A 25,794-nucleotide genomic window follows, 5' to 3' on the forward strand; every position below is an offset into this window, starting at 1 on the left:
ATTGGTCATGCAATCTTGGCTGATTTCTTTCTAAGAATTTTTCTTCATTCTACAAGAAACTCACAATTTGTGCATTAGATTTAAAGACTTGCAAATTGATATTATTGTTAGGGATAGTGGGTCTAACCACCACTTTAATCTTCTATCCCTTCTCATCTTCAAGGCTCTTTGGGACATCATAAGATGCACCCACTACTGAAAGTCTATTGGCATGTCTATTTCCTCTTCTAGGGATGCTCTGAATATTAAATGCATTGAAGCTTTTAAGAAAATCCCATACTCTATGTTTATAAGACTTGAGCAAACCATTCTTGGTGATATTTTGATTCCCCACTTGATTAACAACTAGCTCGCTATCTTTGTATACACATAAGATTTGAATTCCCCTTTTTGGAGCAAGCAAGAGACCCTAAATTAATGTCTCATACTCAGCCATATTATTGGTAGAACTAAATTGAAGCCTAAATGAAAAGTAGTACCTTTCTAGTGTAGGAGAAACCAAAATCACACCAAACCCTGATCCATTTTTATTTCTTGATCCATCAAAGTACATACTCCATGTCCCACTTGTGTCTTACTTCTTTTCTTCACAAGGTTAGGAATGAGAGTTTCTTTCTCTAATATACAATAAGTACCAAAACCTATCTCCAATTTTTCTAATTTAGGATCAATCTTATATGCATTAGCCCATAACTTAAAGGTTGTTTTCATGTTTTACAAGGTTGTCCTTTGTTGGAAATATTCAAGATATGACAAGTTACTGAGAGGGGAGGGGTGAATCAGTAACTTCTAAAATTTCAAACAATAAAACTGTATACTGATATATTCATCATTCATCCAAGTAACCTATTGTAAGCATGAAACAAAATCATTTGCAACACTTGAACACACAGATTTGGTGACCCAGAAACCTTCCAAATAGAAAGTAAAACTGGGGTGGGGATGAAACCCACAAGCTTCGTTACTGCAGTATGAAGTTGGCCGGTTAAGGCTTACAATGACCACTTCTGGTGATCTACCCTGTTAGGAGCACAAAGGATTGCTAGATCCACCTTGTTAGAGGATTTCCAAACATACAATAAAGTATGCACTCTGTTAGGAGATTTACAAAAGATTGTTAAGTCTACCTTGTTAAAGGATTTGCAAAAACTGATTCACCTGTTAGAATGAAACAGTGGATCTGATTACAACTGATTGCTGATAAGATCCGCTATGCTCTGATTCACCTTGATGTGATAGATAAAACTTTTCTGCTTCAAAACTAGACCTGTTGAATATCTTCACAATTCAGCCCACATACTTTCGCACGCATGTATTTCTTTCGCACTTTCACACATTCACACTTTCAAATTTCAACTCATTACCATTGCCATAACTGTTGTTTGAATGATACAATACATTGCATATATATACTATCCATATAAATAATACATGCAAGGTCGGCTAAACAATACATGCAAGGTCGGCTAAAACAACAAGTGCAAATCTCTATACAAAGTCGGCCCAAGGTAAAAACTCGAGTTCACTGAACTGACTCGGTGTCCTTCTGATACTCGGCGTCCACTGTGTTACTCGGCATCGTCATGCACTCGGTAGAAGTGAAGGCATGGTTCATACTAAACACTTCGAATAGTTCTGAACTCGGTAACCACTGGAGACTCGGTAAAAGAGATGTCACTCGGTGAATACTTCTATCTGAACTGTTGCTCGGTGATCAAAGGAAATACTTGATAGAACCTTGTGACTCAGTGATAGTTAGTTTCCTTGATATCCGTCTGAGCTCGGTAAAAATTAATCTCCTTGATAACCTCAGGAGCTCGGTTATCATGAAGTTCTCGATTACATCTTAGTACATCTTTACTCGATCAAAACTAATTCCTTTCTTTATCTTGAACACTCGGTAAACACTAATTGCTTTGTTCACCTTGATCACTCGGTAAACACTGATTGCTTTGTTCACCTTGATCACTCGGTAAACACTGACTTCTTTGTTCACCTTGATTACTCGGTAAACACTGACTTCTTTGTTCACCTTGATTACTCGGTAAACACTGACTTCTTTGTTCACCTTGATTACTCGGTAAACACTGAGAACTAGGTAAAGCTTGGTTTCCAATGTGAGCTCAGTAAGCATTCAGAATCCAATAAGTGTTGTAACTAATGACAAAAATGTATCATAATGACAACAGTCCTTAGGTAAAAACATTGAACAATAGTGTAAGATTTTGTGACAATAGTTTTTGGCATGCTCAGTGGGACCATCATTTAGAAAATTTTAAGTTCACTAGTGTCAAAGAAGAAAAGCTCCAATACATGATGAAAATATAGCATTGTTCTTGGTATTTTCAGGCTTTCTAGAGACTCTTATCTAAGCACTTGGTGCCTCTACTCCATTCCACATCTATCTTTTGTTGGTCATGTTTTTTCCCTATGCCTTCATGAATGTATCTTGCTATGAGTTAATGATTTCATTTGCAGATTAGGGTTTGGTCATATCAAATATTGGTTTACCCTAAGGAAGAGCCCTATTCTAAGTAAAATTTGTGCCCTAAACAAGACCTTTAGGTAAAAATTTTTACACCTCTTAATTGAATAGTAGAAAATCATTTGAAAAGGTTATAATTCACAAGAATTTTTTAAGTCTTTTTTTTTTGACTCCATAATAACCCAAAACATCCTACACCATCAGATCTTTTTAAGATCTACAGTGGTCACTGCATTGTATTGAAGAATTTTGTTCACTTTATCTAATGCGACATAGTGACCAAATATGGTGTTACACTTAGGACCTAGCTAGTGTTTAATATGATGGTAATATGTTTCACTTGAGCCATTGGATCCTCCTAAATCAATGGTGGTCACTATGTCATGATAGAAAAATAGGAGGGTTTCACTAGTAGTGACATGGATACCTCCCAAAAAAGAAAAACATGGTGGAACTTAAGTTTAAAAAGTAGCACAAAAAGTTTAGGATGACTTGTCAGCATTTCAAACTAATGTTACATCGCATGCTATGTGGATTCACACTCTGAGAAAGGACACATGATTAGTTGGAGTCATCAAATCAATGATACATCAACAGTGGGCATCAAGTCACTATAAGAAGCTGCTCAATGTTTAGTGGTAGTGATGTGGTGACCAAATGGAAAATAAGAAGACCCACCATAGTTGCATTAAAGAAATTTTGAAATACACATCATCAGTTTTGGGAAAAATCAATAATGGTCAATATGTCACATGCAGAAATTACTCAATGTTTATGCATAGTGACATAATGAGAATGAGACACATGTCCACAAGCGCCAGTGGGTCCAAATCAAGTTGCTAGTAGTGGAGGAAAAGAATTACATGGAAAGATTTTATTGCGTTGACTACCAACATGGCAAGTGGAAACTAAATCATCTATGATTTTAGTTCCTAGATCGTTGAATTTTTTGGAATTGATGGTGTGCTTTAAAAATAGAAGGTGATGCCACCCTATTTTTTCCTTACAATTGATTTATGAAGATTGAAGGATCCCGTTGTGAACTAGAAACATAGTATATATTTTTCCATTTCTTCTTTACACAAACAAATTTCAAACTTTCAAAGAGCTTGTAGCCATTGAGGAATTGTGCCTTATGTGATTAAGTGCAAAAGGAATTCTAGTCTTCACAGTGTGTAGTAGAATCATAGAGAAAGAGTAATGAATTACCAAGTAAGTTTCTTAATTCACCATATATATATATATATATATATATATCAATTTTTCCTAAGTTTTCTACAAAATTTATCCACCATGCCTCCAAAGAAAGTATTCTTGAGAGAAGTAGATTATGCTAATAGAAATATATATGATGACCTACTTGAATTATTGCCTGAGTCTACAAATGAGTCTGCCCAAATAAAGAAGTTAATTTCTGTAAATCCTAGGCTTAATATTGTAGATTGTTTATATGATAGAGACAATTGGATTAGGGATGCTACTACTACCAAGTTAGGGCTTTTTCTTTTTAAGAAGTGGTTTTTAGAGAGAAATTTGTTTTCTCCCCATGAAAACATTTAGAATTTTCATTTAGGAAAGCTAGTGGTACCTAGTGTCTTTGTGGTGGATGTTGACCTACTCATGGTCATTGCCCAAAATTATGACCCTACAACTAGAGTAGTAAAAAGATTGGATGGGGAATGCTTGATGAGTATAAGTGCAAAATAAATTTGAAAGATCTTTGGTTTGGAACCCTTTCTAGATTACCATATACTCATTGACTCGCTAGGACTAGAAAAGGAATGCTCATAAAAGAAGGATAAGGTTAGGCAAGGTGCAATGAGGGCACATTTGGCCTCAATTGGGAATCTATCATTGGTCACAACATCTAAAAAGGTGCCTTCTAAGAAGGAATTTTTCACTTCCAAAGCCTTAGAAATACATATGAATTTATGTAGAGTTTTTGACAAAGATGAGCATAATTTTATGCTAGTTAAATTTATGTATATGATGGCTCAAATTTCTTCTTTTGGTGTGGATATTATCTTTGATTTTGCATCTTATATAGTAGAAGAAATCCATATAGGGCTAGTTGGAGTTGCCAAATAAAGGTAGAAAAGACTTTTGGCCATTATTCATTGTTGATGCATATGTTCTTATTTAAGGGGGCGACATATTTTGGGAAGGAGATGGTTTTCAATAGAGAACAAGAAGAAGAGGCTCTACCAGACTAGTTATGGAGTTTAGATATGATTGGGGATGAAAAAAAGGCTAGTTTTGTTAGGTTTGATTGATATTTTTCCTCCAAATTGAGAAGACTCTTATTAAGGGACAATCCCAAAATCCCTAGGGCATTAATGAATTTTATCAGACCAATGGATTATCCATCTGATTTACTAGTATCACATAATTGGGTTGATATCATACCATACCCTATTTCAATGGTTTTTAGGGTTTATGGTTTCTAAGGGAATCCCTATGTACTATCCTACCAAGTGCCTTTGAAAGTAGGGATAACTAAGATATTGTGGCAGCTAGGAGGATTGGAGGAAAGATATCTAGTTAGAAGAAATAGAGGCTCAATTTTCCCCACTTGTATTGTAGCCCACCATTTCATAATCATGAAAGGTGGATGGTTCTTTTTGTATAAATTTTTGGATCAATACAAGATAGCATGTCTCATCCTCATTTTTTTGATTCTAATGGATTTTTAAATATCTTTAGATTGAGGGCTAAAGTTGGTCACAAAAAACATGAACCTTATTTCATTGAGAATATAATAAGGAATGAGTTCTCTTTGCAAGAGCAGGAGGTTAAGAAAGAAAAATGAAATTTTATTTCTAGAGTTTTAGAATTTATTCATTATTTTGATAAAGATTATAAGCTTCTAGATGATGCTAAAATAGAGGTAGACACAATAAATAAACTCATGATTACTTTTCTTGAAATCATGGAGACTATGAATTAGAAGAAATATTTTTTTATTAATTATTTTCCTAAAAAATCCAAAGAGGTCATGAGGAGATTGACATTTACTCCTATAGTAGGAACAAGGTAGTTGGTTCTCTCAAAGAGACCTGGCTATAATGTGATTTAGAATAAAAATGTCACTATGGATAAAGGAAAATAGATAGTAGGGTCAACTAGCATTGTCCTAGAAGAAAGACCTGATGAGCCCTCACCCAAGAGGTAGAAAATAATAAGGGAAAAAACACCTTCCATCGAGGAATATTCACCTACATAGTCCCCATTGTAGATAGGAGATGAATAGCTCACCAAGGAGAAAATAGAGTAGTTAGGGTCCCATGGGGAAATATTCATTAAATAGGTTGAATTAGAAGAATGAAATCTATAGGAGCCTCCAATGCCAAGCTTAGAGTTAATAGTGGCAAATTATAGTGGAAAGAAGCTAGATCCTATAATTGAACAAGCTAGTCATGAGTTCATATCTGATGACAATTTTGTTAAGACTAGAGCCTTCTATGAGTTTTTCTAGAGAAAAAACATTGGAAATTTTGAAGAAAGATGTAATAAACTGAAAGTAGAGCATCCAATAATGGAGGATACAAATGTACAAAAATAGGTAAAGGAAGAAATGATGAGAGAATTCCAAATCATAAACCCTGAAGAAGGAAGACAAATGGTAAAAGCATCTAGTGTTTTTATATTGTTATCCAATTGGGATATAGAAGATTATTTACTTTTCAATTCTTTTATAGACAAGATGAGTTTAGAGGACCAAGGGAAGAAAGAAATAAAAGGTTCTAAATTCAGTGAGGACCAAGTTGCATTAGTTATTTGGTCATTAAGGAGAGGATCTAGCCACTACTGAAAGAGATCGAAAAGAAAGGTTACAATTGCAAGATAGATATGAGAAACTTTTAGCTACATTCAATAAAGAAGATCAAAGAAGAATAGAACTTGAGAATAAAGTGATGGGACAATGCACTATGCCACAAATCACTTATCCTTGCCCATCAGTGGAATCTTCTAGACCTAATCCCTTCATTAAGATATCTGATACTCCATAAAGGCCAAATTTCATACTTCTGAGGAGTTGGAGGAAGAAAAGGATAGATTGAGGGCCTTGCAAGATGAATTGACTTATCAGTATAGAAAGAAACTTAGAAAAGAAATCTTATATTTGGTTTATAAGATTGATTGGCCAGCATTCCATGAAAAATTAGTGAATATATTGGATATGTGGATAGAAATCAAAGATGTTGAGGAGGTTTTGAAAGCTATAATAAATAAATGGGATGGAAGAGACAAGGATATCACCCATTTATGCATTTTAGTTATTAACTTGTGAACAGATAAAAATGTCTTTTGACATAACTAGTAATCTATTTTATTTTGAAAATAAGAAGTAGTGGAAAACAAAATCATAATTTGTCTTTCAAAATATTTAGGTGAGAAATTTGATCTCTTTCCCTAGGCACTCAAAAAGATTGACATAATAAAAGCGAAAAAGGAGTGGGGAAAAGAATTAAATGATTTATTGTGCAAAAGAATAAATGAAGTTAGTAATGAAAAAAGATATGTGCTATGGGTGAGGACAAATAAAGAATTAGTCAAAGTGCAACTATTTTACAATTCCCTTAGAAAGGAATTTGTTGAAATAAATGAATTAGGGGCTTGGGTTATTAAAAGGCAATGAGAAATATTGAACTTTGATTGGCCTGATGATATAGTCTTCAAAAAATGGGTGGATGATTTTATTCATTCAAAAAAAATGGAAAAAAGGAGGGGATGTGGATCTTGATGAAGACCAAATAGATGACACATCGATGCATGCAAAAGAAGACAAAGGAGAATAATTAGTCCAAGTGGAAAGTATAGTAACACCAACTACTATTTTGGCAACCAAGGATTCAAAAATAATTGTTGTTTTAATAGTTCATGATGACGAAAGTCTAGAGCCTCAAGTTGAAGTGACCTTGTAGAGATTAGAGCCAGATACATCATTAGCAAAGCTAATGGCTACATACTTTAGGGATTCAGAGTAGTAAAAGAACCAATCATGGAACTTGTAGCATTTTGAAAGTGTAATAGAGTATAGGCCCACCACAAAGAATAGTATGATATAAAGTTTTTTCCATTGCACAAAATTTTTCCTTTTATGACAGTAAAAATTCCAAATATCTTTTGTCTAAAGGACAGCTATCAGTTCTCTATGCCTGAAGCTTGTTTCATCTCACAATATATAAGTGAGATTCAATGACTAGAGAAAGGGGTCTAAATTATTCTATAATTTTAGTCTTTACTAAGTTTGTTCAGTCCAATTTCTTGATGTAAACTTTAGGATGTTTTTCCTTTGCAAGTATCTAAGAATACATTAATTTGGTAGGATTTTGATGTTTTATCTTGAGTCATTCTGAGTTTTGATTTCAATTGTATACTATTTCAAAGGAAATTAATACAAAGATGAACTATCTGCATATATGTTCTTGTTAAAACTTATCTCCACTTTTATTTACCAGGTCATTTTTAAGTTATATGAGCAAAGCTTGTCCAATTAAATGCAATTAAATCAAGTTGTATGTCAATTCACTATTACTTTTAATTCAATGAATTAAGTAAATTCTTCAATGAGGTTGATAGGGTTTCTAGGGTAATAGGAAGGATGTTTGTAAGAATGATTTTCAATGAGAATTGCTAATAGTATTGATTGTAATGCAATTAGTTAGATCTAGAAATTGAATGGACTTTGAATCCCAATGGATAAGACACTAATCTATTGATTTAGTCTATAGATGGAAAGATCATGAACAAGCATCAAGCTTAAATTTTGAAGTTAATTTTACTTTAATATTTTGAAGAGATTGTCAATGCTGGTTAGCACTTTTTTACATGTTATCCCTATATTTTACTTAGCATCTATTACATAGAGTTATTTGTAAATCTAAGAAGAACAATGACCAAATCTGTTATAAGGGATGTGTATTATTGTGAAATATCATGGAATGAATAAAATATGTATGTAATATTAGTTTTGAAATCTTCATCCCTCAAGTGCACCTGCCTTGGTTTTACAGAGCCTAAAGAGTATAAAATCTATTTGATTTTGTTGAAGTTGGGTCTAGATATAAAACACATATAATTTTTTATGGGAAGTAGTTAATCCTTAGATTGTTGTGATATTTTATTATCTTGGTATTAAGTATTTTGATGCTTAATAGTTGAAAAAATGCAACAAAATGGTTACTGTACTAGGGAGTTTCTTAACACATACTCATGTGTAAGCAGTACTATATTTTCTTTGGTGTATATGTGTTTGTTAGATATTTTGAGTACTGATCGTGGTTATAGTGGACTTGTTTAGTGAAAAACCTTGAGAATTTTTTTTAAAATGGAGAAAAACCCTAGTATCACAAGTGTACACTGACATATCAAACCCCTGTAAAGTGTCTTATCTATCAAGCAAGAGTTGCAGTCTTATATTATTTGTGATTGGTTCTTCTATGTGTAAGATATTTTCATATTATCTTATTTCTTTCTTATGAAGTCAAAAGCTATTTTATTGTTATATTTTCCCTAGAATAGGGTGGCTACTCAATTAAGTTTTTGAAGCTAGTGCTTATTTGATGAGTACTAAAAATGGCTGACAAGAGGAAAAATACAAGAGGCTACACAAGAGCCAATCCTGATATACAATTGTGTACTGATCTACTCCAAGGTGGTAGAAATAACTAGAACAACGAGAAAATAGATGTAAATCCTACTTGGGAACCAAGCGGTAGTACCTTAGTAAACTGTCAATATCAACTAGTGGTAGGTAGAGAATTTTCTTCATTGAGCTCTGAATTAGAAACAACTAGATTCTTAGGAGGAGTATTCAACACCCCATTGCAAGATGAAAATGCTTATCAGGATAAGAATATGTATCCAATGGAAGATGCATTCCATAGACCAGATGTGATAGATAAAGTGAATCATAGGTCAGGATATAATAGTGCAATGGAGAATCCTTTTAATCCAAAAGTAGTTCCATATGTGGAATCTGGATGATCCTACTAATTCAGAGGCCACTTTTGTAGATAGAAAAGAAGTATACTTAGAATTTTTTTTGTTAAAGAAATAGGTTGCAAAAGAATAAGCTAAACATGATCATTTAGAGAAGGAAAGAGAGCAAGCCACCCTAAACACCATTATTGAAAGAGATAACTTGCTTAGAAGGATGGCTTCCTTAAAGAAGCAAAACAAGAAGTTAGAAGAGAGGACTTTTGTCCTCAATACAAACTTCTTTGGATACATAGATAGCTTGAGATCTAAGGTTCAAGAACAAGAAAATTTTCTGAGCCACAAGTAGGAGCCTATCATATCTTAGATCCAAGCCTACAAGCCTATCAAAATAGATCATGTAGAACCTACTGTCAAGCAGATAGATAAAGGAAAAGGTAAGGCAATAGGGATCCACATTAATGAACCTCAAGCTATACCAAACAAGCCCTAAAATTTTCCTATGCCCAAGTTAGATTTAGATTTGGAAAAAGCTAGGAAGGAGAAGGAGGATCTTGCCAAGGAGCTTGAAAAGGTAAAAAATGAAGTTCAAGTAGTAGAAACCAAAAGAAAAATTAAGTTCATCAAGTCCAATTCTACCTTGGCTTCATGGCTTAATTTTTCCACCCAAGCTACAAATTTTGTACTTGTTTGTGGACTAATAATTTCAAATCAGATTATTTCTTAGTCTACCCCTGCTTCATCATCTACTATTAACCCTCAAATCCCTTGTGTTCAAGATTAGCATTCTCAAAGTGTTGTTTATAATCATGTTAACATAGCAAGGACCTCAAATGTTATTGGTTTTCAAAAGAAACCCATTTACATGGAAAAATATAGACAAATGTCATTCTTAGGTATTCTTAGTTCTCCACACCCTATATCATTTGACCTAAGAGACAAAGTTGTGAAGTTTTTTGGAAATAATGTTGTTACTGGTGAAGAGCACTTGAGAATTTTCATAGATAGTTGTTTGTTCATTCATTAACTAAAGATTCTAGGGATTGGTTTAGAAGATTGCCTGATGACAACATTAGTTCATGGAGTGATTTGGAAAAAATGTTTAAAGAACAATATGGAACCAATACTAATGCTAGATTTATGTTGAATGATTTCACTAACATCAAGAAGAGCCCTAATGAATCTACATTTGATTTTAATGTAAGATTTCAAAAGGGAATGTATAAATTATTCCAAGTTATGAGATTGAATGAGAATGTCTACCTTACAACATATTTTAATGCTTTTGATAGCAAGATGGCCTACCAGTTGAGGGATAAAGATCCTAAGACTTTGAGGGATGCTTATAAGATTGTAGTAAACATTGAAAATAATAGAAAATCATCTAGTAATCTTTGGAGGAGAGATGACCCAAAGTTGTTTAACCCAAAGAATAATAAAAAGGAAGTTGATAAAGATTTTGCATGTAAGAAGCTTGAAGAACCCACAATAGGTCAAGTGTTGGACTTATTAAAAAAGATGACCCCAATAACTTTCAACACATAGAAACCTAATGTTGGTGAGAAGGCCCCAATCAATAATAACCATTTCAATAGACAACCTAGGATGCAAAATTACCCCTATACTACTTAGTGGAAAGATGGTAAACTAATTCCTAACTAGACCCAAAATGTAAAAGATAAGGGTACACCATATCTTCTACAAAGGAGTTCTGTTAATATGAATGATGATGTACTATGGTGCATCATATGTCAATCACCTCACTCTTTAGACTATTGTGTGGCTGCTCAGTCATTTGCTTTAGATCAAAATGTACAAGATGAGAAATAAGAAGAAGAAAAAAGCCATGATGATGTAAGATGTAATATGGTGAGCATGTGTGATGACCATGTAAATTCTAATTTGGAAGAACATAAAAATGATATTGCAAATTAGAGAATTGCATGCTAGTTTTATAATCAGGAAGTATTCTTAGGTGATGAAGGTTATGATGAAGACCATGTATGTCTCATGTCATCTAAAGTTGGCAATGTAAATTTAAGAATGTATTCTAAATAGGATATTGATACAATAAATGTAGTGGCGATTTATCAAGTTCATAGAAATTACAACATGAGAAATAGAATAGTTAATAATGATGTTGGGAAACCTTGTAGTATATTCATAAAGGACATTAGACATAAAATGAAGGATGGCAATAAGAAGACCAATATAGAGATAGCTAAGGTTAAAGATGATAAGACTAAGAAGTGGGAACCTAAGAAGAAGGTTCAATTCCAAACTAGTGAGAAAGTAAAGCAATTGTGCAAGAGAAGAAGTTAAGATCTGATACTATCAAGCAAGTAATAGTCCCTACTATCCAAAAGGCTTCTATTCTAGGTATTCTTGTAAAGCCTACTATGTCTGAGCCTATTGATATGATTTCTATGTTGTCACATATAATTTTCATAATACCTTTATTTGAATTGTTTAACATTGATGAGCATAAGAGTAAGGTTGGGTGGGATAGGAAATAGTAGCAATATTGTTGAGAAAAGTGTCATTCAGAAAACCCCAATGGTGGTAGAAGATAGTGGTATTATATCTCAAACTCCTCAAACATTTTTAGATGATTCATCAGTAGCCTATATAGATGCTATTGACCCATTCTTCCTTAGCCTGATTATACAAGGAAAAAACTTAAAAAATTGCATGATAGACTCAGAAGCCTCTAATACCATCATTCCCTTCAAAGTGATGGAAACCTTAGGATTGAAAGTAGAGATTAAGCAGGGTAGATGTAGAGGTATGTATGTTAGGGAAGTACCAGTCATAGGTACTATTAATGCATTGCCATTTAAGTTAGTTGCATATCCTAAGGTAGAATTGACTATGTTAGTCCTTGTAGTTGGTATTCCTCCAAATTATGGAATGTTACTCTCTAGAAAATGGAGTGTTCCTATGGGAGGTAGTCTACAATGTGACCTGTTCTATGAAGCATTTCATATACGAGATAAATCTATTAAACTGGATAGAGAGCCAAGGTTCAATCACATTTTTTAGGAAGAAATTGACAAAAATTTTCCTTGTTTCTTAGACACTGGTGTGAAAGCATTTAGGGTAGCACTGATTATTCAAGAAGTTGAAAAATTATCTATTGTAATTGAGCATGAAGTTGAAAGTTGCATGGATTCACTAGTTTTGTGGATCATGTACTTTGATGGGGCTACCTCAAAAGAAGGTTTAGGGGTAGGAGTAGTCTTTATATCTACTTAATGGAATATTTTTAGATATTCATTCACCTTGAATTTTTAATGTACCAAGAATATAGCATAATATGAAGCTCTTTTATTAGGATTGAAAGTTGCAAGCCATCATGAAATCAAAAGGTTGTATTCCATAGGTAATTCTAAATTGGTTACTTCACAAATAAAGGAAACTTATACCTCAAAAAAAAAAAGGTTGAAAGACTATAGAAATGTTGTCTAGGATTAGATTGAATTTTTTGATGTATTTGGTATCTCTTGGAGGGATAGAAGTCAGAATAAAATGGTTGACCTATTGGAAAATGTAGCAATTAAGCCTAAGGATATGTCATTTGTAGGAATTTCATAGATTGAGGTTCAAAATAGGCCTTCAATACCAGATAATATTGAACATTGGGAAGTATTTGAGGATGATAAAGATATTTTTAATTTCATGTTAAGTGAAGACAAATATCATGGTCAAGAGTTAGATTGTAATGATCTAATTGAAACCATAAATGGGAAGGAAACAATTTTTGGTCAAGAGATCATATAGTTGAAGACTAATAAAGTAACTAAAGAGTTGGTTGTTATAGAAAACATGTTTGACAACCAAGATAGGGTGAAGCCTAGAATTAGAGGTCACAAACCTCAAGAACTTGAAGTGATAAACCTAGGTACTACTAAGGCTCCAAAGAAAGTTTACATTGGTCAAAAAACTTTAGCTGAAATTAAAAAACCTTTGATTGATTTGTTGAGAAAATATAGACATGTTTATGCATGGTCTTATGATAATCTTAAAGCCTATAGAGAAGACCTATTCCAACATGTTATTCCACCCAAAGATAATATTAAACCTTTTAGACAAAAGAAAAGACCTATAAATCCCACCTTGACCCCCAAAATGTAGGAAGAATTGATGAAGCTAAGGGATGGAGGGACAATCAAACCAATACTTGGGTTTCAAACTTGGTGCCTGTTAGAAAAAAGAATGGAGATATAAGACTTTGTGTAGACTTCATGAACTTGAATATAGCTTCCCCAAAAGATAATTATGGGTTGCCAAACATGGAGGCTATGTTGCAATAGGTAATTGGCTTTGAGTTGATGTCTATGATGGATGTATTCTTAGGGTATAATCAAGTCCTTGTGAAGGATGATGAACAATTTAAAATAGCTTTTGCAATTCCATGGGGTACATATGTTTATGTTGGAATGCCATTTGGGTTGATTAATGCTAGAGCAACTTTTCAAAGGGCTATGGATGTAGCGTTTCATGATTACGTCAATAAGTTTATGATAGCATACGAAGATGACCTTACAACTTATTTCAAGAAAGCTAAAGACCATTGTAGATACCTAGAAAAGATTTTCATTAATGCCTTGAAATATGGAGTATCCTTAAACCCAAAGAAGTGTACATTTGGGGTAATTGAAGGTAGATTACTGGGACATATAGTATCAAAGATGGAGTAAAGATAGATCCTAAGAGAGTGGTAGCCATTGACAAGGTGCCTAAACCAAAGAATGTGAAGGGAATACAATCCTTCTTTGTGCAAGTAAATTTTCAAAGGACATTTTTAACAAATTTTATAGAAATTAGTAGGCCTATTTCTAAAATGCTTAAGAAGGGATCAACTATTAATTAGGATGGTGATCCTTTACAGGCTTTCTAGGACATCAAAATAGCCATAAAGAATGCTCCCATCCTTAGGACATGAGATTACACTAAGCCAATGTATATATTCTATTTTGCATCCTTCAATACTATAGTTGTAGTCTTATTATAGAAGAATAAGGAAGGATATGAATGGCCAATTGCATTCTTTAGAAAATTCTTATAGCCTATTGAATTAAGATATGAGATTAATGAAAAATAGGCTTATGCCTTAGTGAAAGTTGTTAAGGCTTTTAGATGTTATTTGGTAGGTGCCATTTTCATTGCCTTTGTACCTAGTGTAGCTATTAAGGACATATAATCTTAGCAGGAGGTATCAAGTAGGAGATGTAGATGGATCAATAGGATCCAAGAATTTAACATTGAAAATCTAGATCACAAAATTTGTAAGAGGTCAAGGGTTAGCTAAGCTTATGGCTTAGTCAAACTTGGATGCTAATCAAATAAATTTGGTAATAGATGACTTGAGATCATATCTATGTGATATGAAACACTATGAATGGTATGCTAATATTATACACTATCTACAACATATGGAATCTCCTTCCCATTTGACTGAAAATTAGAAAAGAAGCATAATGTTACAAGCCATCTAGTATATCATTTTTGAGAATAACTTATAGTGGAGAAACTTTGAAGGAGTGCTATTAAAGTGTGTTGATCAAGAGAAATGAACATATGTATTGAATGAAATGCATACTGGAGTCTATGGTGGACATTATATGGCCAAGACCACTACACATAAAGTGATGAGAGCTAGATTCTAGTGGCCTTCCCTTTTCAAAGATGCTTGAGTAATGGTTAGAAAATGTGGTGCCTGTCAAAGATTTGTAGGTAAACTAAAATTTTCAACTAATACTCCATTAAAGCCAGTGGAAGTTTAGGCACCATTTTGGCAATGGGGAATATATTTTATAGGTGAAATATCTTGTAAGCCTAGCATTAGTTATTAATAGATTTTTATTCCTACTAATTACTTCACAAAGTGGGTGGAGGCAATTCCAACAATAAATGCAACTAGCAAGGGTGTTAACAATTTTTTGCTAAATAAAATTATTTCAAGATTTGGTTGTCCTTAGAGGATAGTGATAGACAATGCAATGTGCTTTAGATATGAGGAGTTTATAGAGTTTTGTGGTGAGTATAAGATAACAAGATCAACATCTTTTCCCTATCATCTATAAGAAAATGGACTAGCTAAATCCACAAATAAGAGCTTGTTGAAGGTAATAAAAAGAACATTGGATGATAACAAGAAGGACTGGGATTTCAAATTGTATTTAGTAATATGGGCTAATAGGATGACTATGAAAAGAGCCATAGGTGTAGCACCTTTTGACATTGTATATGGAATTCAGGCAAGGATGCCTTAGAATAACCTAGTGGGACTATATAATTATGTTCAAATGTATGATGAATATATCATTGATGATATGTAAAAAAGACTGGATGAGTTGGTAGGATTGACTAAGAGTAGGAAACAAGCATATCTTAGAAATTAGAAGTTGCAATTATAAGTCAAGTCACTATATGAAAGAAGAACAATGAGCAAGAAATTTCAAATTAGAGATTTAGTCCTCATGTGGAATGCGAGGATTGAGGATAAGGGAAAACATGGAAAATTTAATCCTATATCGTTAGGTCCCTATCTAATTGAAGCTACATGGGGAGAGGACTCTTATATTCTAAAGGATCTATTAGACAATATTCTTGAACTGCCAGTTCATGGACAATTCTTGAAGAGGTATTTTTGCTAAAATACTTGTTTCTTCCATGAACAATAGTTTTAGGGTTTCTGTACATTTTGTATATCCTTTGTTTCTCTTCTATAACCCTTGTATATATTTTTTCTTTCTTGGTGTTGCTATCTCTGAGTCAAGTATGAAAGAAGGTCAAATTTTTTGGTATGCTTCTCCTAGGGATTCTAAGCCCTCATATGAATTTTGCATATTTATTGTCCCTAGACAAAGCCACTATTGGTCATGGTATTTCCCTATGCCTTCATAAATGTATCCTACCATGAGCTACTAATTTCATTTGCAAATTAGGGTTTGGTCTTATCAAATATTGGTTAACCCTAATGAAGAACCCTATTCTAAGTAAAATTTGTGCCCTAAATGAGCCGTTTAGGTCAAAATTTTTACACCTCTTAATTGAATAGTAGAAAATCATTTGAAAAGGTTATAATTTGTGGAAATCTTTTAAGTCTTTTGTTTTTGACTCCATAATACCCTGAAAAATCTTGCACCGTCAAATCTTTTTAAGATCTATGGTGGTCACTACACCACATTGAAAAAATTTGGTCACTTTATCTAAAGCAACACAGTGACCAAATATGGTGTTACACTTGGGACCCAGCTAGTGTTTAATATGATGGTAATATGTTTTGCACAAGCCATTAGATCCTCCTAAATCAACAATGGTTTCTATGTCATGACTGGAAAATGAGAGAGTTTCACCAATAGCAACATGGTCCACAAAAGTGAAACATGACAATCCCAAAAGTGGATATGGTGTTGGGATCTTGCCTATCGTAATTGAGCTCTACTAGTGAGGTGGGTTATTAGATGTGTTTGGCATAGTAAAGAAGAAATTAAAATAAGAATGTGTTATTTTCATCTTCATGATGATGGTTTTCTATGAAATCTTGGTGGTCACTATGTCACATCTGGAAAATTTATCATTTTGTCCAGTAATGACATGGTGCCTTCCCATAAAGTGGAAAAATAATGTGATCAACATATTAGATAGGTGCTATAAAATTATTTATCAACAATGAGCCACATAATCATTATGGAATGTTAGGAGCATTTAATACAATACCAAGAAAATGAACAAGTGCATTTTATATGGCTAGATTCCTTCAATGAATGTGGTGGTCACTATGCCATCACCACAAAACCCTTGGTTCATGTTGATAATGACATAGCACCTTCCTATAAAAATAAAACATGGTAAAAAGTTCAAAAAGTAGTGCCAAAAGTTTAGGATGACTTGCTAGTGTATCAAAGTGATGTTGTGTCACATGTTACATGGATTCACACTCAAAGAAAGGACACATGATTAGTTGGAGTTGTCATATCAAAGATACATTGACAATGGGTGCCAAGTTTCTATAAGAAGCTACTCAATGTTTAGTGGTACTGATGTGGCGACTAAAGGGAAAACAAGAGGACCCACCACAGTTTCATTAAAGTTCTTGTGAAATACACATCGTTAGATCAGGGAGAAATTAATGATGGTCACTATATTGCATGCAAAAGTTGGTCGATGTTTATGCATAGTGACATCGCAAGAATGAAACACGTGTCCAAAAGCCCTAGTTTCTAGATCATGTTACTAGTAGTGGAGGAAAAGACTTACATGGAAAGATTTCATTGGGTTGACTACCAACCTGGCAAGTGAAAACTGATTTATCTATGATTTTTGTTCCTAGATTGTCAATTTTTTTGGAATTGACAGTGTGTTTTAAAAATAAAAGGTGATTCCACCCTATTTTTTCCTTACAATTCATTTATGACGATTGAAGGCTCCTTGTGTGAACCATAGATAGAGTATACTATAAAGATTTTTCCATTTCTTCTTTACACAAACAAATTTCATACTTTTAGAGACCTCATATCCATTGAAGAATTGTGCCTTAATTTGATTAAATGCAAAAGGAATTCTTGTCTTCATAGTGTATAGAATAATCACAGATAAAGAGCAATGAATAGCCAAGTAAGTTTCCCAATTCACCATATATATCAAAGTTTTCTGAGTTTTCTACAAAATTTATCCACCATGCCTCCAAAGAAATTATTCTAAGGAGAAGTAGATTATGTTAATAGAAACATAAATGATGACCTACTTGAATTGTTACCCGAGTCTACAAATGAGCTGCCCTAATGAAGAAGTTAATTTTTGTAATATCTAGAGTTCACATTGTAGATAGTTTATATGATAGAGGCAATTGGATTAGGGATGCTACTACTACCAAATTAGGGCCTTTTCTTTTTAGGAAGTGGTTTTTAGAGAGAAATTTGTTTTCTCCCCATGGAAACATTTGGAATTTTGATTTAGGAAAGCTAGTGGTCCCTAGTGTATTCATGGATGTTGACCTACTCATGGCCATTGCCTAAAATTATGACCCTACAACCAAAGTAGTAAGAAGATTGGATGAGGAATGCTTGATAAGTATAAGTGTTGAAGAAATTCAAAATGTCTTTGGTTTGGAACCCTTTTTAGATTACCATATACTCATTGACTTGCTAGGACTAGAAAAGGAATACTCATCAAGGAAGGATAAGGTCAAGCAAGGTGCACTAAGGGAACATTTGGCCTTAATTGGGAATCTACCATTGGTCACAACATCTACAAGGGAGCCTTTTAAGAAGGAATTTTTCACTTCTAGAGCCCTAGAAATATCTATAAATTTATGTAGAGTTTTTGGTGAAGATGAGAAAATTTTTATTCTAGTTGAATTTATGTATATGATGGCTCAAATTTCTTCTATTGGTGTGGATATTATCTTCAATTTTGCATCTTATATAGTAGAAGAAATCCATATAGGGCTAGTTGGAACTGCCAAAGGCAAGGTTGAAAAGACTTTTGGCCATTATTCATTGTTGATGCATATGTTCTTATTTAAGTGGGTGGCATAGTTTGGGAAGAAGATAGTTTTCAATAGAGAACATGAAGTAGAGGCTATGCCAGTCTAGTTATGGAGTGCAAATATGACTATGGATGCAAAAAAGGAAAGTTTTGTTAGGTTTGATCGATATTTCACCTCCAAATTGAGAAGGCTCTTATTAAGGGACAATTAGAGAATCCCTAGGGCATTAATGAATTTTATTAGAGCAATAGATAATCCATTTGATTTAAAAGTATCACATAATTGGGTTGATATCTATTGGAAATACAAATGAGGAATGTATGCTTCTAAGAAGGGGGGTGAATCAAAATTGCTAATCTCTAACCAATAAAACTTTTAACTTAAAAAAAATGCATGTATAAACATATTGAAATAACATGTAAAGTAAATGCATCCACATAAACACTTGACACCAAATATAATTACCTAGAAACCCTCCAATGAGAAGGTAAAATTGGGCTAGGGACAACACCCACAATTCTTCACTACTGTAGTAATAAAATTCTCTTCTTAACTTTACATAATTTGACCATTCTTATGATCTACCCTATGAAAGGCCTACCCTGTTAAAGGCTTACAAAGGATTTTTAGATCATACCTTGTTAAAGGATTTTAACACCCTATTAAAAGTATGCCTAGTTAAAGAACTTTAGAACAATCACTTGGAATGTCACCCTGTTAAAGGATTTTACAATGATTGTTAAGTCAACCTTAATACAAAGGATTTCATCCTGCTGATAAAATTGTTAGAAAGTATAGTAGAATGTTTGATCTGATACACTTATAATCTGGTATTTCTGATTTTAGATCTCAATTCAATCCTTCTTGATCCTTTCTAATCTAATATGAAATTGTTGTATCTTCCATCCTCTATTCTGATGATTGATTCAACAATTTTGTCCTTTGCCTAAGTCACCTTGAATATATACTGATCAATTCACTACTTTCACTTCCTTCAAATCTTTGCTAGTATCACCTCCTCACATGCATTCTCTAATGTTCTCTCTCATACACTAAATTATGGGGCTCTTTCTTCCTTTAAAAAGATTTTGGTGGCTTAGGGTTAGGTATGAATCTACGATTGAGATTCATTCATTTTTCCTACTCAATTCCTTCCCTTTTTTTGATTGGTTTCATGTTGATCACATAGGGAATCCAAATAGATTCGAGCTTACCTTTAACACTTAAAGATCTATCCATATGTTGGCTCAAAAGTAGTTTACATAGCTATTTTTACAATCACAAACAACTAGGTCCATTTTGTGTTACTCGACACCTGTTAATACTGATGCTTGACACATACTATAATTCTATCTAGCTCGACACTTGAACTTGCTCGGCATCTATTGTTCACTTGGAACTTGAAACTTGCTCAACTCTATCTATATTCTTAGTAGTCATTGCAACTTGACATCTATACACATTATACTCGACATATGTTACTAGCTCGACATGAACTTAGTAAAGAGCTTAAGTTTATTGACACTCAATTGTCAAAACCAATCTGAGATCAACAATCTCCCACTTTGACATGAGTGGCAGAAACACTTAACTATACATGATGAATCTAATTTCCTTGAGTATAACATACATCCAGTTTGGCATATATACAAAACTTCAAAATTGTTCAAAATTTTGTAATAGACCATATACCTCAAAATTATTGTGACTCCCTCTGATTTTATGTGTCCTTTCTATATCCAAAATCTCTTTGAGCAGATTTGTATCTGATGTTACTCTTTGTCTTCATTCTGATACTCTTTATTTGATATGATATTAAATGCCTTATTTTTGCTTTTCTATTGTTTACTCTTCTCTCTTTTTATTTACATCTTCCTTTTCACATGTCTCCCACTTGCATATTTGTCTCCATCTTTTATCTCCCCCTTTTTGACACTGAATTCATAGGGTCTATACACTAAGTGCATATTTATCCAAGAATTTTTTATTCACTTCCATTATAATCTTGAGAGCAGCATCCCAGTTGTCTATTTCAAGATCTAATGATTTGATTTAGATGGATGTATCTATTGCAAGGTGAACTAAGCCATCCAATGTTGAAAGATTAGGATCTTTCTTGAGTACTATTTTCGCATAGACTAGTTCCTTCTATAGTATTTCCATGTGAGGGGTCAGGGAAGCTTGAATTTGGACTAGTTTCACTCTTGTATTAGCCTCTTTTGCTGTTAGTACAACTAATTCCTTCCATGTGTGAAGCATTGAATGAAAGTGATTCTTACTTTTGTGGTAATTGCATACTAGATATTTTCAAGTTTCTTTCTAGACTCAAAATCATTTGGCTCATTTCTTGTGTTAAGAGTGTGGGGTCACACAATTCAGTGTACAATGAGAATATATTCTCAAGTACCTTCTTAACTTTTTCTATCTTTATAGCTAGTTCCACTTGTGATAGTGCTATTCCACTGGATATCTTCTCATTAACTTTATCTTGAAACTTCTTTTCAGTCCATTCCATTAGTTTTGCATTGGTTTCCTAAGCTTCATTTGTCACCTATTCAACAATTTCTGATAATGATTCTAATATAGGCTTGGTTTCATTAGGTGTTTGCAAGTTGAATACATCTAAAAAGATGTCTTTGATTTCATGTAGTGCTTGCCTTTGCTTGTACTCCTTTTTGAGTATCTCTTGGTTCTTCTTCCTTTCCAATGCCTCCTACATAATATTGATTTGTTCAAGGTTCATGGTTGCATATTCATATTTTGGTATTACTATTTCCTCATCTAGTGTTGGGTCTCCATAGTAAAGTACCCTTACAACCTTTGTTGAGGTTGAGCCTGGTGTAGAAATTTGAAGTGGCATTGCATTAGTGCTTAGCTTTTGAAGGACTTTGGTAGGAGTGTCAGTTGTTGGTAAATTAACCAGATTCCTGCTCCTTTTCATTTGGAATGTTCTTATCTTCTTTTGATCTGCCTTAGTCAATTACAATTCTTTGTGGTGCACCTTGTGTTTGTGCAGTAGGTACAGATACCTATGTCTATCCTACTTGTTCCTTTGTAGGCTCCTCTATAGTCTGAGTTTGTTGTTCAATAATAACAACTTTGACTATGGTGTCAACTTTTACTAATATATCCTCTAATGTTTGCACTACAGGTTGACCACTAGTAGTTGTAGGGATGGTAGAAATTATTTCTTGTGTATTCACCTTATCCCTAGTTATGTTAGCTACTAGTTTTTGAAACTCATCCACACTGACCAATACTAGATTATCACAGAATTTAGCCAATAGTATGGATTGGTCAAGGATCTTCTCTAGATCCTCTACAGTTAGTGGATTAATGTTTTGAGCTGAGCTATTAGGAACATCTTTTACTTTTATTGTCTTTGCAGGTGTGTTTGTGTCATGTAGAGATCTATTTTCTACTCCTTAGCTATTGCCATTTCATCATATTTATGTGTTGCCTCCTCCATTGTGATACCTTCCTTTTCTTTCTTAATTTCACCTTCCTTATCATCTTCATCTTGTCCATTGTTTCTTCCCTCAAAAGGATCATCCTCTCCTTCCTTGAATTAGTCAAGCCATATATCAACGTCCACATTTGAATGGACTTATTTACAACATTTTCAATCTTGTTTTGAAGTATGCTAAATGCTCTATGCTTGGGTGCAAGTTTGCTACCATGTTTCCTATTTGCCTTTGTTATTTTCCTTTTGAAAAATTTGGCATCACTTGTGCCAATGTAGACTCACTTATTTCCTTCTCCATATTTAGGCAATAATGTCATTTATTCTCAAAAATTGAATATAAATCTTGTGATATTATATTATCAAATTCAAGAGGGATATTCTTGAATTTTTCCATCATGGAATACACTGATTCTTCAACCTTATTTTGATATTCTCTACTCAATTTATTAAAATCAATATTTTTCAAACCAGTTAAGTCTGCATTATCCCTAACATTATCATAAATGTTTTCAATATCAGACTTGGGAGCATGACTTACCACACTGAACTAGCTTGTGTCTTCTTACTTGGTCCTTTCATCATCAAATTCTAGTTGTGCAACATATTTTCTCCTTAATTTCTTCTGAACAAGATCTTTTTGTTTAGTAGCCTTCTTCTTCTATTTTATTTTCTCCTTAGTCTTTTGAGTGGTGGCCCTTGTGGTTGCTCTTGTGGCTGGAGTAGTAGGCTTTGTGGGGTTTGGTTTTGCAATTTTCTTACCTTTTAGCTAAGCTGCAAGTTATATCTTAGTCTTTATTTTCTTTGGTTCTTATTTTGTTGGTGCTTCCTTGACTTGTTCCTCCTCAACACCTTATTTTTCTTCATCTTCACCCATACCTTGCATTAGGGCAAGGGGTTCTTGGCCCTGCTCTTGTTCTTCCTCTTCTTCTTCTTCTTCTTCATCTACATCATTTCCTTCAGATCCTTCACCAAATTTGGCTTTTAGCTTCTTCACCATTTTATCCTTCTACTTTAGCGTTGAGGCAATTTTCAAGTCCATTTCAACCTTGGATTTGACAACATAATTACCAAATATTTTTGCTAACTTGTTAAATTCTTCTACAAGTATTGTAGTGATGGTAGCAGATGCCTCACCTATGTTGATTTCATAACCCAAAGGCCTTAGCCATCTCAGTTTGGGTACTATAGCCTGGATAAAGGTTTAGTCAATGTCTACCGAGAAACAAATGTCATTGTAGTACTTCTCCAACATAGAAATATGAATTCTCAGCCTTTGTTTCATGGATTTCTTGAATCCTCACGGTAACTAGTCATTATTGATTCAAAATTATCTCCCATTTTCTCAACGTACTCATTTGTTTACACAGCTACAAACCTATTGTTCTTCCATCCTACTTTACCAAAAGGGGGAACTCATTTTGAACATAAAAGAATATGCATATCAATATGGAGCCAAAATTACATTGAGCACTTGTAGAGCTCCTTATTGCTATTCATAATCTTGTATCATACATCAATTGCAATACATGTAACACTATTCATTTAGCTTGACTAATAGAATTTTTGTGATATGGGCCTCACTGCAAATTTAAGAAGTGGATCCTTGATAGTATCAATTGTCATTCCTCTCTTGTTCCACTTTGCCCTTGTATTTTTCTCAATTGCTTCTTTTGAGTTGCTCCTTAGGGTCTTGGGCTGATCTAGGGTTGGATATTGTGTAACCCTATGTACAATCCTCTTTGAAAATTTGATAGGTCCTCCTTCCGGCCATAGGCATTTAGCATAGATTCTACTCAAGGGTATGTGTAGGATCATGGTGTACCAAACTATGGCCTTAAGTGGTAATGAAAAACCAACAAATCAAGGTTATGTCAACTTGACACATAATTTTAAAGTGGTTCTAGACTTTATATCAAAAAGTTGTAAGAAAATAATCTATAGGAAATTGAATCTAGTTTCTAAAATACAAGGCCTTATCTAGAGAAAAAATTATTTGATTGGTCAAAAGTTTGGATTTTAATGCAGTGCTACAAAAATTTCAAGGCAAAAATAAAAAGTAGGTGTATGTCTGACCACCTTAACCATAATCAAATGATAATATTTTAAAATATAATTTTATATATAAAACGTAGACTCATGCTTGGATGTGACACATAGTTTTGGAAATTTTTATTTCAAATAAATAATTAATTATGAATTTTCTACTATACTGTTTTCAAAATTAAAAAACTCCCGTGTCTGACCACCTTAACTAGTTCAAAAAAAATCAAAATTAAGTTCTTTTTTTTTTTTCCTTATACTAGTCAAACAATAGAATGTGATGCATCTTTTGGATTTCACAAATCTTATATGGTTTGAAAGTTATAGCTATTTTTCAACCAATATGTCAATCAGCACTTTGTAGCTAACTCCATTAGAAAATAAGTAATAATTACTTACTGAACTCATAATTTGAAAAACCTTACATAAAAACATGCTAGAAACACATTTTTGGGATGTTTTAAAGATGACCATATAAGATTGGTATCAAAAGATATAGTAGGAGTTATAAAGGTATTAATTGTTTTCATTTAGTATCAAGATGGATGGGAAAAAAGTTGGAATAGATTTTGAAATTCTTTGAGGCATTTCATAACTATATATTTTTCAGATCGCCACTTTTTGGCACACCATGATCCTGCACATATCCTCAAGACAATTCTTATCCATTCCATTTTGAGGATTGTGGGGAAATCTAGGGCACAGGTTAAGCCCTTCCTTTCTATGATTTTGAATTATTCTTTTAACACTCCACTTTCACATAATTTATCATAGGCCTAAAAAATTTCCATCTCTCCTATTCCTCCAACCTTTCAATTATGACACTTCCTTACATCTTAAACCATTACGACCTTGGGTGGAATGACTAATAATGTGCCTGCTGGCACATTTTTGTATGCAACCTCTAGAATATCCCTAAAATTTGGTTGTTTTACCTCATTACTAACTAGTTGAACTTCAAATTTTTCCTTATCCTTAATATTCTTGGAGCTAGAGGCCATTTTACAAACTAGGGTTTCAACAAAGATAAAAATGCATAACTCGACACATGAAGAATACCTTTAGATTGATGGAATGATGCTTGATCTTTGCTAGAATCTATGCAAATGCTTCAATCTTTCTTGAAAATCACTTCTTCATGCTACTCACTCTTGCTTTGTGTTTTTAGTGATGAAAAATGATTGAAAATCTACTTTATACCCTTTTAAAATATCACATTTAATGCATGGTGTTTATATAGCTATAAACTTGGCTTCTATACAATTTCAGTTTCACTTGGCATCCATTAGTTTTGCATCACTCAGTAGCTATTTGAATTACCTTCACTCAGCTCCAATAGGAATTTCCTTCACTCTGTAGCTACTA

This window comes from Cupressus sempervirens, chromosome 3 (genome assembly GCF_028749045.1).
Source record: "Cupressus sempervirens isolate cs-2001-9-10 chromosome 3, ASM2874904v1, whole genome shotgun sequence".
NCBI classification, from domain to species: Eukaryota; Viridiplantae; Streptophyta; class Pinopsida; order Cupressales; family Cupressaceae; genus Cupressus; species Cupressus sempervirens.